The sequence below is a fragment of the Canis lupus genome, chromosome 17 (assembly GCF_011100685.1).
Source record: "Canis lupus familiaris isolate Mischka breed German Shepherd chromosome 17, alternate assembly UU_Cfam_GSD_1.0, whole genome shotgun sequence".
NCBI lineage: Eukaryota > Metazoa > Chordata > Mammalia > Carnivora > Canidae > Canis > Canis lupus.
The window spans coordinates 8093006-8111335 of record NC_049238.1 but is presented as its reverse complement, the minus strand read 5'-3'; the positions used below and the strand labels follow the sequence as shown (position 1 = coordinate 8111335).

General features: G+C 47.9%; 2 long non-coding RNA genes across 2 annotated transcripts; both read left to right on the top strand.

Moving 5' to 3' along the window:
* The first annotated feature begins 7453 nt into the window (after positions 1 to 7453).
* On the top strand, positions 7454 to 11615 carry LOC102155282. Its single transcript, XR_005371797.1, has 4 exons — positions 7454 to 7699; positions 7816 to 7945; positions 8916 to 11470; positions 11559 to 11615. It is a non-coding gene; the product is annotated as an uncharacterized LOC102155282 (long non-coding RNA).
* A 50-nt stretch (positions 11616 to 11665) lies between these two features.
* Positions 11666 to 17945, top strand: LOC111090493. Its single transcript, XR_005372100.1, has 4 exons — positions 11666 to 11727; positions 11963 to 12077; positions 13261 to 14243; positions 14744 to 17945. It is a non-coding gene; the product is annotated as an uncharacterized LOC111090493 (long non-coding RNA).
* Positions 17946 to 18330: the final 385 nt, after the last annotated feature.

Below are 18330 nucleotides of genomic sequence, written 5' to 3'. Positions count from 1 at the left end.
CCGCATCGGGCTCCTTAAAGGGAGCCTGCTTCTCCCTCTGCCTGTGTCTCTGCCTCTGTGTGTGTGTGTGTCTCTCATGAATAAATAAATAAAAAATCTTTAAAAAAAGAATCAGGAGCACCTTCTGTTTTATAAAGATGTACAGAGCCCCAAGGGGACATGTGCTTGGCTGGGATCCTTTAGGGAGCTAGTGGCAGATGGGACAACCCTGTAAGGATGGAAAGGCGGAGATCTGGCACAGTGCTTCCTAAAGGTCTTAGGGAACTGGTTGAAATGAGACTGTAGGTCTGGAGCGGGAGGTGGAGTGGGGGGTGGAGTGGGGGATGGCTTCTCCATTTCTCCCAGGCTCCTAGGGACCACTCTTGTGCCCCCTTTGAGAACCGGGGCCCGAGCCTCTGAGCGGCACTGAGGGGCTGTTCTGTGGAAGGCCACCAGAGAGGAGGAGGGGTGCAGAGTGGGAAGTCCTTGGACCAGAGTCCGATAGACCTGGATCCAAGTCCGGCACCCCACCTGCACCCCATTGGTTGTGACCTGGACAAGATTCTTTTGATCTCAGGGACAAAGCGCCACCCAAACCAGTTCAAGCAAGGAAGGTGACATTATGGGAAGTGGAACAGGGGTCTGCTTCAGAGTTTGAAGCCAGTTCTTAGACAGCAATGCTGACTAGATGATGCCAGCAGATTCCTCCTCTGAGTCCAGGTGACCCTGTGTGCCAGCAGTGGGGGGAGAGGGAGCCTAGGGGGATGGAGAGCCCAGGCTCATGGTCTTGACCTGGATGGAGAGGCTGGCTGCGTCAGGTACCTGGATGCTCTTAGAAGTCAGGAGGGAAGGGGCACAACCGCTACTTCTCAGCTCACTGTCCTTCTCCAACACTAGCTTTCCCTGGGACATCTCCAATCACCTCAGGCACTCTGCCCTTATCTTCAAATATCAGGAAGAAGGAGCTTTCCCTTTGCAGAAATTTCCCAGGTCGATCTTCAAACCGACCCTGCCTTTCCCGGAGCTCTGCAAACCACTTGGAGGGGCTGGTTTTGCCAGGTCCGAGCTTGCCTGTGTAAGTGAGGTTACTCAGGACCTGCTCCACAGTGACTTTTTGTTTTTGTTTCTCCAGATAGCAGCTGGTAGATTTTTCCATTAAAAAAAAAAAAAAAAGATTTTTAAAAAAATTCTAATAGATCATCGTGTTACATAAGTCCAAGCCCTAATAGAACATTCTGTTACAAAAAGATATAGGGATATTTCAGAAAACCAAAAGGTCTCAAGAGTGACTGGAACTACAAACAGGGAAGCTGTCAGAACTGTCTTTCTGGGGCTCCGGGGGTTACTGTGTGACAGTTTCGTCGTCGGCTCATGGCCGAGCTTCCTTGTCTGCACATGGCCAGCACGGCTGCCGCAAGCTGGGCATCACCGGTCTTTCCCATTGGGGGCCTAACGGGGGCTGAGAAGCGTTTCTGAATCTGGAATCAAAACTTGCGGGAGAGTATCCAACGGGCCTGGCTTGGGGGTCTCTAGTCGATGAACTGAAGTTTGTGTGACCCAGGTCACACTGCGTGAGCATGGCTCTGGGTGGGGTCAGGTGTCAGAGTACAGGGAGTATGATGGGAGGCAGGCACCCCAAGGCTCTTCAAGAACCCTCTGATGGCATATATAGAACGGATGTGTTGGAGCCACTGCTCTGTTCTAAAATACGGATGGTAACACCTACCGCTCTGAGAAAATGGGTTGCGTGAGCGAACAAGTACTGTGTCAACTCTAAGTGGCTGTCTGGAGGCTGGTGACCGTTCTCCTTGGGGAAGTCATCCTTGCTGGCTTGGTGCTGACCCTGCAAAGTGGACTGTGGGCTCCTAGTGCCCTCGGTTGAGGGGAGGCGAAGGAGCGGGCCCTGCAGCAGGCAGGGGCCCCCAGGGCAGGGCAGCTCCACGCACCCCTGGCTGGAGGCAGTGCCCGCCCTGAGTTGAGTTCGAGGCCCTGCCAACTCCATCCCCACTCCCTTGGAGGGGCGCCAGGCAATTCACAGGTTGTCTCTGAAACACTAACTGTCTTAAATACTCAGCAATGAGATGGGCTCGCAGAAGCCCAGACCAGTATAAATAGGCCTCTTTATTTCTCTGCCTTCACGCTAAGGAGAAAGAACAGCAGAACTGGGGAAGAAGGACATTCCAGAAATGCCACAGAGAGACCTCAAAAGAGCACTGCACTGTGTCTGTTAAAGGAAGCGCTTCATGAGAAAGGAGCTACAGGAAGGGCCCGTGGGCTCCCCGGATGAGGACAGCGATTCCTGCAGGCTGGTGGGGAGCCCTGGGTGCAAGGGCAGGGGCCGCAGCCCCAGCCCAGGCCAGCTTGCCGCCCCGTGTCACGTTCTCGCCTGTCTCAGGCGGTGGCATTTTGCCAAAATGTGTCATTCTGAGTGGACTCCCAAGACATCTGCTGGCCTGGAGATCCCTGGGTGGCCTGTGTTCATTTTACACAGAATCCTTCTCAGACAGAGAGCGTGGCTACCTCATTATATCAAGAACAGGGTTCTGCTTTGAATTGTAAACTAATTTACTTTATGGAAAACCTAGCACTTTTTCAGTCCTACAGTTGTGGAAAGGGTGCAGTAGGGCCACGGAGTTGTAAAAGGGAAAGAGAAGTCCCTCCTCCTCAGGTCTGACCCTTGAGGGGGCAGTTGTCGGGTTCTCCCCAGTGACTGGCATCTCCATGTGGTCTCTTCTGGTTTGAGAAAGTAATCGTGAAGCCTCGGCAGAGAATTGCTTCCCCAATAGGGACAAACTAAACACACGTGTATGCACACAGACACAACACACAGTCCTGCCACTTACCAGCCTTAATGAGTTGTGTTTTTTCATGCTCACTTAATGGGCATGTGGATTTGTACCTGTTGGCAGAATTTGGGTACAGGGTTTAGGTTGGGCACAGCTGTCCCCAGGGCCACTGGTTTGCTTCTTCTCCATCCCAGAAAGCAGGATCAGAAGTTTGGGGTTATTGTTACAGGGTCCAAGAAGGGGGCCACAGCTTGGGTTAGACACAGGTGTTCTCGGCAGCCCAGACAGTGAGCGATGTTGCTGAAGGCTGTCCTGCCCTCTCTCGTTTGAGGATCTGAGGGAGGAGGGGGGCTCCCGACGGTCAGGACAGGGAGAAGAGGCACACAGTCACTCCTAAGACTGGATGCCCAAAGTGGCCTCTTGGTAAGGAATAAATTATGGTCATTCCTTGGCAAGGTCTGGTTTCAAATCCTACTCCAGAAGCTTCTACTCTCTGGCATATAGGGCAGCTCACTTACCTCAATTTCATAGTCTATCAAATGGCCCTAATTCACAGACTGCAAGTTTATTACAAATGAAAGACGGTGCCTGCTATGTGCCCTCCCCCCCCACACACAGTAGGTGCTTAGCAAACGGCACGTACTGTTACTGGTGTTCATTCGTGAATTTTCCTTTGCTTTCATTCTATCCTCCATCCTCAGACCCTCAGGCTAAGTGCTTAGCTTAGGACAAGGACTGATTTATTCATCTTTGACATCCCCAAAGGACAGGAAGGTGTATAGGTGGCCATCAGCAAATCCTCGTGGATTCACCCACCAGTGGCTAGGACTCCTGCTGCCCCCTCCAACCCTATCTTGGCACGAACACCTACGGACTATATTTCCAAACGCTCCCTCACACAGCACGCTGTTGACCAGCAGAGTGAGACAGACAGGAAGCAGGCAGCAGAACCTGAGGAAAGCAGGTTGGTGACAAAGGCAACTATGAAGAGGACAGCCTGGGGGCAGTAGGATTCTCAGGGTGGGGGTCAGAGGTGAGCCACAGAGGGTCTGATTCTGATGGGGGCAGACCCTGGTGCCAGGCCAGCAGGGCCTGTGGAGTTCTGGGTACCATGTGGCGGAGGGTGCAGAATGTAAGATCACTCTCATTCACTCATTAAGTGCTGTGAGGACCCACTACGGAGATAGGCACTGCCTGGGCCATCAGAATGAGACATGGGCCAATGGGGCTGGAGAGAAAGGAGAGCTAATGACCAAAGTCTCTGGGGCACTGGGAGTCAGTACTGAATACTCTGGGAGGGCACAGGATGTAGAGAAGGGTGCTGGTGCAGGATTAGCCACCAAGGGGATCAGAAGGCCCTTTGGAATAGGACTTGGCCAGAGGAGGAAGGACATTCCCAACCCAGCAAATAGCACTCAAAAGACCCTGAGATCCTGAGCTTGCATATAGGAGTGGATGCTTACAGAAGCCTGCAGTTCCTGGGGCTGGTGTTGGGGCTGACCCGCCCAATCCAGCACTGGGTACCCTGACAGAGTCTCCTGGGAGCATCCTTCCTGGGGGTTACAGACACTCAGCCACCAGTCAGGAATGGGACACAGCCTCATCCTTGACAGGCTTGGTGACAGCCGGGTTTTTGCCTCCTGTTCTGGAGCCTTGGGCTCACGAAGGAGAGAGTTGAGCCTTTTCATTGGCTGTCCTCTTGGTAGACACCCCAGAGGGCAGCAGATCGGGTTACATTCCAAAGGTTAACTTCTTTTTTTATTTTTATTTTTATTTTTATTTTTATTTTATTTATTTATTTATTTATTTATTTATTTATTTATTTATTTATTTATTTATTTATTTATTTATTTTGGTTAACTTCTTTAGAACAGGGCTGGCACTCCATTCAGATCAGAGGACACTCAGATTCAGAAGTGGTTGGAAACACCCTCATTCATGTGACATCTCTCTGCCATTCCAGGCCTCAAAAGACAGCCATCAAAGAGACTGACGCCTCCCTGGCCTAACTCGGTGCCAGACAGAAGACAACATTGAGTTAGGTGATTGCACTTGAACATGAAAGAGGAACAGAGTACAAGCACACACCCCTCCGCCCATGTCCTCTCCCCAGGCCCACTACTGGTCAGCAGCGCAGCAGGCCACAGTGAAGGAGAGCTGGAGTGGCGTCAGGACACCCAGGTGTGGGCCATTGCTTACCTGTATAACTCTGGGCATGTCTCTTCCCCTCCCCGAGTCTTTTTTGTCTGTGAGTAGCCTGGTTAGGTATCTGCCTGTCTGGCTCCTAGACTTACACATGATGGTCAGTCGATAAACCACACACTGGTCAGTGGATAAACAACAGATGTGTATGTACTTTGTGCCTGGACCACAGTGAAGAGATGGTTTCCAAATATCTGTCCCACGCTACTTAGCATGGCCGAGGGCAACAAGCTGACAGCTTTCTTCCCAGAGAGAAGCAGAGCGTGCTTTCCCTGCTGAGCCCAGAGGGGCCCTGACTCCAGGGCCCAGGGAGCATCATCACAAGGGAGTCAGTTGGGGATCCAGGAAGGTCCCTGCTCCTGGCTCTTCTCTGCTTGCGCAGGTAGCCAAAGAGGCCACATCAGGCCCCTGCAGCAAGGGTGGGGCTCCCTGGGGTCAAAGAGAGAAACTCAGAACCCCAGAATGCAGGGCTGGGAAGGACTTTGGACCAGATGCAGCAAACATTGGCTCGGTGCCTCTGGTCTGTACCAGACAATAAGCAGCAGCCTTCTGTGCATTAAATAGTCTATGTGACAAGCCAGGCTGAGACATCATTGTTATCCCCCTGCCTTTTCCAATGTCCACACCTCCAGCTAGACTCTAAACACGGGAACCTGGTCTGTTTTGTTACCACCCTCTCTCGAGTGTTGCAGAGATATTCAAGAAAACACTGTTAAATAAAATGTGGGAATAAATACAGGTATTAGGGACTTAAGCATGTATCGTCTGACTTCCTTGTTTTCATCATTGCCATCGTCACCTCTCTTCTTTCTAGATATGACACGAGAAGTGATGTTTTGGATGGGAGTTTTCAATGAGATGCTGAAGTTCCAATAATTGTTCCCATCTTGAAACCACAGAGCAGCTGGCTGCGAAGTGAGGCAAAGGTCTCCGCAAATCCCAGGATCGGACCATCATCTCTTCCCATCTCATAACTTACACCATCCCCAAAGCCTTGCAGGTGCTCCAAGATTTCGTCCTGGTTGCAGAGTGAGCCAGCAAAGCTTGCTTCTTACCTGTGTAACACATGCAGATGGCCACTGTCTCTGCCCTCCAGAGAAGGCTGTTTTGTCTATATAAACATCCGACTTGAATAGGGTCAGCCAGAGCACAGAGCATGCTGTCATTAACTTCATTAATGTGCATTAACGGTAATTGTACCACTTCCCTGCTGGAAACACTGTCTTCCCTCTCCTCTCTTCCCACCTCAACCCTGGGAGTTACCAGAGCTAACCAGCACATAGTAAGTGCTTCCATAATTATCACCTCTCTTTTTTGCCTAACTGTCAAGGGTAGGCCCTGGCCCATGTTCTTTCCACTCCATGTACGTCCCCTCCTCTGAATCCCATACCATTTACTCCTTCCTCCTGGCCAGTAACCCAGCCAACTTTAAACTGGGGTATTTCTCCTCTGAGCCAGTTGGTTTCCATAGCTGGTCTGTGAGCTCCTTGAAGACAGGGACTCAGCCTAACATGCCATAGCCTCTCCATTCTTGTTCCCCAACAACACTGATTTCAGGTCTGGCCTTGCACACAGTAGATGCTCCATAGGTAAGGACCAGGCCTCAGAGCCTTTAAAGATCAAGGCATAATGGATATAGAACTGGCTAGGAAAGCAAGTTGGCATTAAGTGTGAATCAGCTCTAAAAAAAAAAAAAAAAGTTATGAATCAGCTCTTTCTTCTTCTGGTTCTGAATTGGGTTCTGTGACCCTGTCACTCTAATGCCCAATCCCCCTTCCAAGGGGTGGCCTGTGCCTAGCAGGATGCATAGAGCATTAGCACTGGCGTTAGATGGCAGTGAGAAAATCTACAGCACACAAACAAAAGCTGAATGAGGTGATGAGGATCCCACCAGGGGAGCAGAATTCTGTCCAATTTGGAGTCAAAATGCATGTAATGGCACCTGGGTGGCTCAGTTCGTTAAGCGTCTGCCTTTAGCTCAGGTCATGATCTCAGGGTCCTGGGATGGAGTCCCAGATCGGGCTCCCTGCTCATCAGGGAGCCTGCTTCCCCTCCCCCTACCCCTCCCCCAGCCTGTGCTCTCTCACACACACTCTCTCTCTTTCAAACAAATAAATCTTAAAAAAAAACTAAAACTAAAACAAAAACACACGTAAAAGCCAGAAAGCCAGAAGTCAGGCATCACGAGCTGTGACTAGATAGACAAGGAGAGGGCAGCCAAAGCAGAGACCAGTGAGCTTTGTAGCACCTCTTTTGAGGGGGCTGGGGGCTGGGGCTCAGCCCAGGTGGACGGCTCAGAGTCTGAGGACACCCACACAGGCCTCCCCAGCTTCCCTCGGCTCACTGGTATCCAGACAAAAAGGGAACAAAGCAGTGGGCAAACAGAGGTTCCTGTTTCCCGCTTCATTAAAACTGTGTGAGTGCCTTTTCACTCCCAGAATCCCTGTCACATTCTCGGCTCAGGCTGTGTCCAGGGCCCAGCCCCTGGCCCTTGGCCAACTTGCAAGATTCCGTTTCAGTTTGGAGGTTGAAATCTGCCATGTGGTGACATTTGAGTCCAATGGCTTAGGAGCACCGTTGTCCAGAATGCACCACGTCTGCATTTTGTACGAGTGCCCCCTCTTCGCAAGGTGCAGCCTCTGTGTTCATCGAGAGAGGCTAAACACACGAGAATCTTCAAGCCAGAAATTGCCTGACTTCTCCCCGGAGAGCATCTGCCTGGGGAGGGCAGGGTGAGGCTGCAGACACAGGAACTCATTCATTCACCTCCTTCAAAGGCTACAAATTGGTTCTTTATTCACAACAGGGAAAACCGTCTAATGAGCCTTCTTTTTGTTTTTCAAATCAGATAGACAAGCTGATAACAATTTAAAAAATATGTAAAACGAGACTCTCCAGTTATGGGAGCACAGCCTTGAGCCTCTGAGTTCCTGGCTCACTGAGGAAGTGGATTTGAAATGCAACGAGGAAATGAGGAGGTAAACGTTCGTGTCTATTTTAGATTCCCAGTGAGGCCCTATTTCCTTTTGATTTTGTATAAACAAAGGAAGGACAGTTGTTGGTTTGGTTATTTCAGATAACCCATGTCTTTAAAGTAAATGTAGTTTATCTAAATGGAGATCTAATAAATGACTAAACTTTTCCAAAATGTACCTCCTCAGCTAATGAGAACTGGGGCAGATACCATTTTATTGAGCAACGACTGTATAACAGGCACTTTCTAAGCAATTAGCATACGTTAGAAATACTGTTGACTGGCTATCTCCACTTCCCCCAGAAATTCCATTCCCGAAAATCTATTGCAAAGAAATAAAAGCATCTGTGCAGCAAAGGGGTGGTGTGTGCGTGTGTGTATGTGTGTTGCAGCCTTGTTCTTTGTGGCAAAACCAGAAACGGGGTGAATATCGATAAATAGGGGAATAAAGAGTGTTATTTTCAAATCATGAAATATGAGGCCACTATTAAAGTCACAGCTTTACCAGAAGACCAGACTGGATTTCCAGAAAGTGTTGTTGAGTAAGGAAAGTAAAATGCATAAAATTGTGGGTAATAGGATCTCTTCCTCAGAAAGACCAAAAGCCTTTTATAGGACTACATATATTCACGTGTGAATATCGATAGGCTTTTGGTACTGTAGTATCATGGAGTAAAATACCAATGGTATGTTCTAGGGTGTTCTGGGGCCGTGGGATATGCAGTTGGCTGGGCGTTTAGCAAGAAGCTGCAATGTGAAGAGAGCAGTCCAGAGGGGGAAGTAGGCATCAAACCAAAGAAAAGGGGAAGAAAATAATTTCACCTTGAAGAAATCCACCAGGATGTATAATATAATCATGCTTATGTATTTATGTAAAATCATCTATGCCAGTTGAAAGTAATAAAAAAATTAGAAAAATGAAAATCATATTGAATTTTTCTCAACCTTATGAAACATTCTTTTTCTCATTTTAGAGATGAGGAAACGGGTGATCTGATCTTCCAAAGGGCATCTGATCCTATTTCTAAATTCAGTTCCTGAAATGATGATGCAGAGCAATTGTGGAAAAAAAAAAGGACAAAGAGTGAATATAGTATACTCCACTAAAGTACAGTGGAGATTGTAAGAATCCCTGAGACCCAGAGATACTGTCGCTAAAAAGTGGGAATACAGCCCTGCAGACACCTCTGTGTGCAGACACCTCCTTAGCATATGTTGACAAACTCACTGAAGGCAGTCACTATAGAGGTTCTGGGGAGTCATGGAAGGAAACTCATTCTGAAAAGTGGGTAATCCTGACAGGAAATGAGGCCAGTCTTAGAACCAAGAAGGGCACAGGCCTGGGACCTGCCTTGGAGGCCTTCCTCCAAGTGGTTCCCGAGGCAGGAACTAGCAGCCCCATTCCTGGCAGGCAGCCAGCCCACCTTGAGCAGGTGTGAATGAGTAATAATCACAGTGACCTCTAGGCTCCCAATGATCTCTTCCCCCTGAACAGCAGTGAAAGAAATTAGAAATGGCCCTGGGACAGGAGGAAGACTGTGTTCCCACCCCGAGGTCCGAGAGGACTGCTGTCTGAGCAGAGCCACTCCTGCCACAGCCCCCCACCCCCCATGCCTTCTGATAAGCGGCCATCTGTTTATGTGCATGGAGGGGGCTGGTCCACAAGGGCTGGCACAGAGGTGGCACACAGCTGCTGCGGGCAGCCTCATCTGAAAGTAACACAGGCCAGCGGGTCCTCTCTTTCCACTGAAGTGAAGCAGTAGGCCGGGCCTGGATACCACATGGCCAACAAGTAGGGTCCTAAAGATGCTCCCGTGGCCACAGAAGGAACCCCAGTACTTCCTCTGGCTGCCTGGGTGGTCACCATTCAAGAAAGACAAGCCCCTGCTTCAGCGACCACAGTGAGGGTCCCCCGGAGGGAGCCTGCAGAAGCTGGTCATCCACAGATGGGGACAGCCTCGAGGATAAGCCAAGTTCCTGCTCTCTGGGAGGTGGCAGCAGGGAGATGCCCGTGAGGACAGATTTGCAGGCAAATTGTTAGAAATATTTGGGGAAGAGAATCTCAGAGATGGTCTTTCTTCTAATCTGGGTGGGTAGGGGCTCCTGCATGAAGATTCGAATATTAAGGAAGGGTGACTTTATTTTGTATACCAGATTGGTGAGGTGGGAAATGTCAACCACATGGAGAGAGATGCACACATTCAAACTACAAATCTTATCATGTCACTCTCCTGCTTAAAACCCACCAATGGCTTGCTTCGGGGTGAAGCCCAAACCCTTTCCATAGGCCCCAGGTCTGGAGCCTTCAGCCACACACCGCAGCCACGCGGACATCCTCAGGTCTCCAGCCCTTGGTACTTGCTTCTGCTTCTGTTTGGAACACTTCCTGTTCCAATCATCTAGATAATTCTTGTTCACCCTTAGAGATTCAGCTTGAAATGTCACCTCCCCTGGGAAGTCTTCCTTTGGCCATCTCTCCTCCTGGATTAGATGAAGCCCTCCTGCCCAGGGTTTGGGCAATCGCATTGTTTCACTGTCCTTGATTGATGCGATCTTCTCAGAGAGGGATTCTGAGAAAGCTGTTACTGCATCCCCAGTGTTTTGTATGTAGTTAGCACATTGACACGTGTCGAATGTCTACATGGTGAAGGTACATGATTTACACAAAGGGATCATGTACTCTTGTTTGCCTCCAACAATGCTGTGAGCATTGAGCACGGCATTCAAGCACCTCATGCTCTAAACCTCATCAGCTCTATCCCACCTGATTATGTTTTCCTTTTCATTGATGGTGCCTAACGCAGAAGAGGTACACCATAAGCACTTATTAAATTGCCCAAGTGATATGCTGTCTTTTTTCCCTGCTTGATAGAATGAATGCCTCTCTTCCACCCCTGCCTGGCTAACTCCCACTGACCCTCTAAGGTCCCGTTGACATGTATCTCTTTACGAAGCAGTCTCTGTCTCCCCCAGGCAGAGTAAGTGGCCTCACCGCTGTAATCTCCAGCACCTTGCTCCTATCTCTTCGTGGCTCCTACTGTGTACAGCTATGATGTGTTTACAAAGCTGGCTCGCTGACTCAGTTTGGATCATTGATGGTACTGGCACGGTGCCTTCTTCCATTCATTGTCTCCAGCATCTAGTATGGCCTCTGTCACATAATTGACGTTCAGCAAGTATTTGTTGAAGGAAGGAATGATTGAATAGATGCACGAGTAAATAAATGTAGGAAGGAAGTTTTACAGTTTCATGCATAGAAAACTACCTGGTAGGCTGAAAAATCCATTGGAACCCATCCCAATTTACTGCTGCAGACCTCCAGACCCTGTCAGTTGCGATCAGAATCAGGGAAATCATCCCAGCATGCCAGAACTAGGTAGAATTCTTTGTAGCTGATGAAACTGAGGTCCTAAATGTGAAGGTTATGCAGCAAATTACATAATAATGAAATTGGTCAAGATATCAAGATTGATACCCATGCATTCCAAGGGTCATTAATCATCAGGACAAGTTGTCACCTCTCTTTCAGGTAACGTGTAATGCACTTTTCATTTCTTTCTTTTTTTCTAAACCAATATTTATTTTTTAAAAAGATTTTATTTATTTATTCATGACAGACAGAGAGAGAGAGAAAGGCAGAGACATAGGCAGAGGGAGAAGCAGGCTCCATGCAGGGAGCCCGATGTGGGACTCGATCCAGGGACTCTGGGATCACACCCTGAGCTGAAGGCAGATGCTCAGTTGCTGAGCCATCCAGGCATCCTGCACTTTTCATTTCTTAATAAGGTAATAGTGATTCCTAATAATTGTATAGCATTTCATAGTTTACAAAGTCCTGCACAAAACAGCAGCAGCAACAAACTTCTGAGCTTGGTATTTGTGATTAAGTAACTCATTTAGCTCTTAAAGGATGGATCCAGGGCTAGTATTCAAGTTTTCTGGCTCTATAGCCAGTGTACTTTCCAGGATACAATATCTGCCTCCAATATCACAATAAATGGTTGTTAAATATTGATTTTAGGCTGACTCATGGGAAATACCAGCCTTCCTAATGGATATCATCATTTCCTACTTCTAAGAATTTTCTGAAGGAGACAGAGACTAGACTTGTCAAACCTTAGCTGATAAGATCTAAGGTAAGCTACAGGAAGAACCAGAAGTGTGTATGTGAAGCATGTCTGTGACTCTGTATGTGGAATACCTGGTGCTTGAGGGCACTCAAAAGTGTGCATGTGAACAAAATAAGCAAATCCTCAATGCATAGTGTCTGCACAGAGTACAACCTTTATGCATTTTTACCAATGAATTAATGTGCCTTATGTTTAAAAAATTCTCCTATAGGTTTCCTCCATTTAGCCAGGATTTCCATAGATTGATGTTAAAAAAATTTAAATGTTTTCCAAATAACTAAATCTATTTATTTACACTTTCATTCAATAAGGAACAAATGCCTATTGGTGCCAGATGCCTAGTTCCCCCACGATACAACAGTGAACAAAATAGACAAACCCCTAACCCTAACCTCAAGGAATTTACATTCCTTTGGGATAGAAGGATAACTAAGTTACACGGTATATTAGACGATAACTGGCATGAAAAAAAAAATGGTAAGGAAAGGAATGCCGGAGTGGGTGGGGAACAGCAGTTAAACTCAGGGTGTTCAGGAAGGTGGCTTTTGCACAAACCTCTGAGAATAAGAGGCATGAACTGTGAAGATATCTTAAGGGAAATCTTCACCTTTGGGATGAACACTCATAATTTAAGAAGTCAATTCCCACCCACCCCCTAAAATAAAAATAAAGTTTTCCCAAATAGCTTAAATACACTTTGCTGCCTTCCAAGGGAGGGTGTGACAGGTGCTGTGATGGTTTTTTGGACATCTCTGTGACTCTTGGCACCCTACTACCTTACAGTGTAGTAATGACCACAGGAGCTGAGACCATGGAAATTTAGGGAACTATTTGCCCTTCCACCCAATGGCCCCAGGTCTGTCTTTCTTTAGCACTGAATCTGCCACCCAGTCAGCTACTGCAGGCTGCTGACGCAGGCAGTGTCTGTGTATCACCATGCTGCACTTTTCATCTGCCATGTCTAATGTGTCCTTGGTTTGTGACGATTGGGTCCAGGAGAGAACAAGCAGAGCAAAAACCTGGACTTCCCTGCCGAGCGCTCTAGGGCACCTGCTCTGCCTCCTAAGGGGAGACCCGTTGTGCCTCTTGCTGGCTCTCCATTTCCTTCCAGACTGTCTGAATGCCAAATAGCTGAACCCCTGAATTTGGGAAATATTGCTAATGAATGCCTCATTTTCCTTCCTTTCAGGGCTCAGACCCATTTTCTTTATGATTTCAACAGATTATCTCAATAGAGGCAAGTTGATGCGTAAGCCCCACCACAGTGGCCGAGACAGACTCTGATGAAGCAGCGTTTGGGGAGAGGATTCCCAGAATGTGATGCAAGAGCTCCAAGATGAGGAAAGGGGACCCAGAAACAGAGGACAGGGACTGCCTTTATTTTTCTAACCAATATACCTCCTGCACACAACCCAGGACTAGCACGGAGCACTGTGATAGCTATTATGTGTAACTGTCAGGGGGAGGGGATGAAAATTTCTTTCTTTTTAAAGATTGATCGATTTATTTGGGAAAGAGAGAGAAAGAGAATGCCCATGAGGTGGTGGAGGCGGGGAGAGGGAGATGGGGAGAAACTCAAGCAGATTTTCCACTCTGGAGCCTGTCACAGCCTGAAATCAACCTGAGTTGAAATCAAGAGTCAAATGCTTAACCCACTGAGTCACTCAGGTGCCCCAGAATGAAACGTACTTCAATGTACTTCAATAGAAGTTCATGAAAAGTGCTGGGGAATATGTTAATAAATAATAAATTCTTAGTAAGGAATTTGGGGAGGGTCAGCAGAAGTGGTGGTGTTTGAATAAAGCTTCCTGAGATGAATAGGCTCTTCATAGGTAAATAAAGGGGAAGCTTTTGCAGATGGAGAGAAGATCCCAGACAAAGGCCTGAGGTGAAGGGGAGTGAAATGCATAGTTTACTGACAAAAAATTGAGAGGTTAAGTAGTAGAACTTAACTTTTCAAGCACGTTTGACCTGAAACCTAGGATCCTTCAGGTAATATTGTTGCCTAAGACCCTGCTTTTTTTTTCCTTTTCTTTCTCTAAGTGTACATTTTTTGCAACATGTGCAAGCACAAAAATCACCTGTCAACTAATAATGCCATGGCCCTGGACCTGTGGGTATAGAGAGGAGGAGCAAGGAGCGGGGCTGTGAGTTAGCAGGGGCCAGATGGAGGTAGGCCTTATCGAATCACCAGAAAGTTTGGATTTTAACCCACAGGGGCAGTGTTCCCCAAAGCAAACTGTTTGGAGTTGCAGTTTTCAGGGCCATTGCTTGGTGTTCCTAAAGAAAAGTTCTTTGGTCAAATATATTATAGAAAAAAAAATATATATATATTATAGAAATATGCTGGGCTCGGGGTGCCAGGGTGGCTCAGTGGTTGAGCATCTGCCTTCTGCTCAGGGTGTGATCCCGGGGTCCTGGGATTGAGTCCTGCCTCAGGGTCCCCCTAGGGAACCTGTTTCTCCCTCTGCGTATGTCTCTGCCTCTCTCTCTGTATCTCTTATGAATAAATAAAATATTTAAAAAGAAAGAAAGAAATATGCTGGGCTCCATGAGCCTGGACAGATCTCTTCTCTCTGGAATCCTGGGGCACTGGGGCTCTGTAAGGGGGGGAGGGGAGTGAGGCATTCTCCAAATTCAAGTGACACAGCCTGAGTTTCTGTGTCTGACAGGATGGAAGCTGCTTGGGACACACTGCCGGAGCTCAACAAGAAGGTGCCATACACATTTTTGAGCTGGAGAATAGCACCAACCACACAGGGGCATTTTGGAATGACCATTGTGTGAGCCCTGCAGGGAGTGGACCAGTGGTCAGGGGCCACCCCAGAGAGCACCCACTAGAGGCCGTGAGTCCTGTCCATAGCAGGGGCAGGGAGGCTGGCTCATGTCTAATGACCCCCTCTCAGAGGCCCAGCTTGACTGCAGCCTGCTGCTGACTCCTTTTCACGTCTGGCCACAGCCACACAGCGTGCCAGAGCTGAGCAGCCGCCTCAGGTCTCGGGCTCCTGCTCTCCGAGAGGCCACCCCGCAGACAGAGGTCAGGCAAGCTGAAACCGAAGTTTGTCTTGTGTCCTCGAAGGAATGCTGTTTTCTACAGAGAGGGAAGAGAGGGCGGCGGAATGGAGCTGCAGGCCCCCGCTGGCTGGAGAGGCTTCTAGAGCCCACCTCTGAGTCTGACTCCCTATGTAACATATGGGGAAACTGAGGCCAGAGATGAAGGGACGGGCCTAAACTCACACAGCTAGCCATGTTATCAAATAACACTCAGTACTTACTAACTCCCAAACAGTTCTGCATTATCATTCTTCATGTTAATTGTTATTTTTTTCAAGTGTTTTGACTGGAGGTCCAGGACCCTTGAGGGTGTTATTCTTGCTCAGCTCCCTTAAAATTTTTTCTTCTGAATTTATATTTTTACACAGATTTTTAAAGAATCACTTTCTTTTGATGATCCTGCCTCTGACTTTCCTTCGAACAGATAGATTTTAAAATGCAAGTAGGCTAATGACAGGAACGGGTCCTTTGCCAAGATGTGAACAGTGCCAAAAAGATCCCTTACCAGATGGTTTCCTCACCCCATAAATTTTCCCTCATCCTCAATTTGACAGGTGACCTTCAGAGAAAGGACTCACAAAAGAGAGAAGGCAATGGCCATCAGGAGAGGGAGACGGCCTGGTTCAGAGGATCTAGCAGAGGAAGCCTGAATCCAAGTAGTCCATTGGCTTCCAGGGCCTAGCGGAAGTCTTATTCCTTCCTTTGTGCAGTGTTAGTTCCCCAGCCTGATGTTCAAGGTCCCTTGAGTTCCCACGGGCAACTTCTGTTCTGGCCAGATGTTTATTCTTGGTCTGAGTTAACCAACCTTTCCCCACTTAATCCCCTCAAGCCTCTGCTCATTGAAGAGTCTTGCTGTTCTGGTCCTTACTATGCTCTTCAAGTTCCTGTCTCTGCCCTGAGCGTGTCCTTAATGTCTCCAGTTCAAATTGTTTCTCTGGAATGCTTAGTACTTGATAGGCTGTCCAAGCTAGATGGCTCCTTAGGGGTTACTGAGTCTAATTTGTTTGTTTGTTTTAGAGGAGTGGAAATAGGGGCACTGGATAGGAAAATAATTTGCTTGAGATCCTACAATTAACAAGTGTAAAAACTGAGACTCAGTTATCCTGATTCTTGACCCATGCTCATTCTTTGATATTAAGATAGTTTATACAATCCATTACACTCACTCACCACTTAATAAGGATTATAATAACCAATATTTTCATACCTAATGCATTAACATCTCATCACTAATCCTCAGAAGTAGTCTTCCATCCATCCATCCACTCATTTATTCCTTCAACCTTCCAATGTTTATTGAGGGTCCATGTTCAAGCATGGTGCTAGATCCTAAGTATTATTATTTCCATTTCATAGTGGAAGAACTTGACACTCTGAGAAGTTCCATGACTTGCTCTAATTTACTGAATAAATTGGGTCTCAATAGGAAACAGGACTGATTCAGGTGGTTTCCACAAAGGAGCTCTTTCCAGAGGTGTAGACAGGATTGAAGGAAAACATGACATTTTGAGGCACCAGATGTCAGTAGCAGTGAGAAGCCAGGGCCACAAGGGTGAGGGGAAGACCCACCATTCCCAGAGCCCAGTGAGAATGAGATGCAGTGGGTTAGGGGGCTGTAGGTGTCAGGTGCTGAGCTGCTGCTATTAGAGAATGGGCCAGGATAGAGGGGAGCACACTCTGTCCCCTCTCCCAATCTCTTTCCAGGGACCCCCTTTGTCTAAGCTCAGCCAAAAAAACCTATGGCAAGGAATCACCACCCTGGGGGAGGTGATTCACAGAGGTCAGCCCCTGGGACATGCAGCAGGGTAGACAATGAATTCAGAACAAGCTGAAGTATCCAGCCTAATGCGCCAATGGATAGCAGGGGACCTAGGATGTCAACTCTGCTTCAGACCCCAAATCCTATGCTTTCTTCTAACATGGGGCTTGCTTGCATTTATGGCCTTATGTTCATTCAGTCAGTCAACTCTTCATTCTAGCAATAAATACACTGAGCACTAACTCCTTGCCAGGGCCTGTGTCTATGTCTCTTTTCCCTCCCCAAGCAATGAGGTCAGTGACCTTGTCTCACTTGTCTCCAAGTTCCTCAGTCACAGTCCTGGGTGCCTGGTAGGCATTGCAGCTGTTTTGATGACAAAGAGCTCACAAGGACCACTGGGACCTGCATTGGAGGAAGCCACCAGAGCATGCCCAGAGAGAGAGCCCGCTTTCACTCTTCAGGGCATGGGGAGGAGTGTTGGTACCTAAGTCACCTTCGTGTTGTCTGCGAAGTGTGCATTATATTTAAGGGCTGAGGGCTCAGAGGCTTGGGGAACTCACCCCCCTTTCTGACAACAGAGCTGTGATGCAGTGTCTCGCTCCTAGAACATCTGCCCTCCGCTGTGTCCTTCCTGACACTCAGCTCTCTGCTCTGGCTGCAGAGTCTCCAGCCACTTCTGTGAGGGCAATGGAGGAGCAGATGAAAGCAGAGCTTGCCCCTTCCCCTCAGGCTCACACCTTCCTTGCGTTGCGGTGACAGAGTGATGTATGTCAAGGTTTGGATGGCTTTATCTTACAGGTTCTACTGGGCTACAGCAAACAATGATTGTGTGTAAGCAGCCCGGCCCTGTTCAAACACTGTCAGTGAGAATGTCAACAAGAAATGGAAAGATTTGGAGGCTGTGCTCATTGGCATTCAGCCTCTGGTAGTTGCTGTAATATATTTCTTTTTCTTTCTTTTTTCCTCACCACACCACCCCACAAGCCCAGAAAAGTGCAAAAGAATCACAAAGGACTATCCCATCCCTTGTTTCTGTTTTTTTTTTTTTTTTTTAAACTCATCCATTTGTAACTACGTTAAAATAAACTTACAGCATTTAGATGCAATAGTTGATCTTTGTCACTTCATTGATGAAGCCTAGCGAAACCTGGAGGTCATCCTTATATCTCTTTCCTCTCCTCTTCAACACCCAGGGTGCCAGCAGGGGACCACGGCAGGATTTAAGAGAAAGGACTTTGGGGGATCCCTGGGTGGCTCAGCAGTTTAGCGCCTGCCTTCAGCCCAGGGTGTGATCCTGGGGTCCCGGGATCGAGTCCCACATCGGGCCCCCTGCATGGAGCCTGCTTCTCCCTCTGCCTGTGTCTCTGCCTCTTTCTGTGTGTGCATGTCTCTAATGAATGAATGAATAAATAAGGGGAAGGGGAAGAAAGAAAAAAAAAGAAAAAA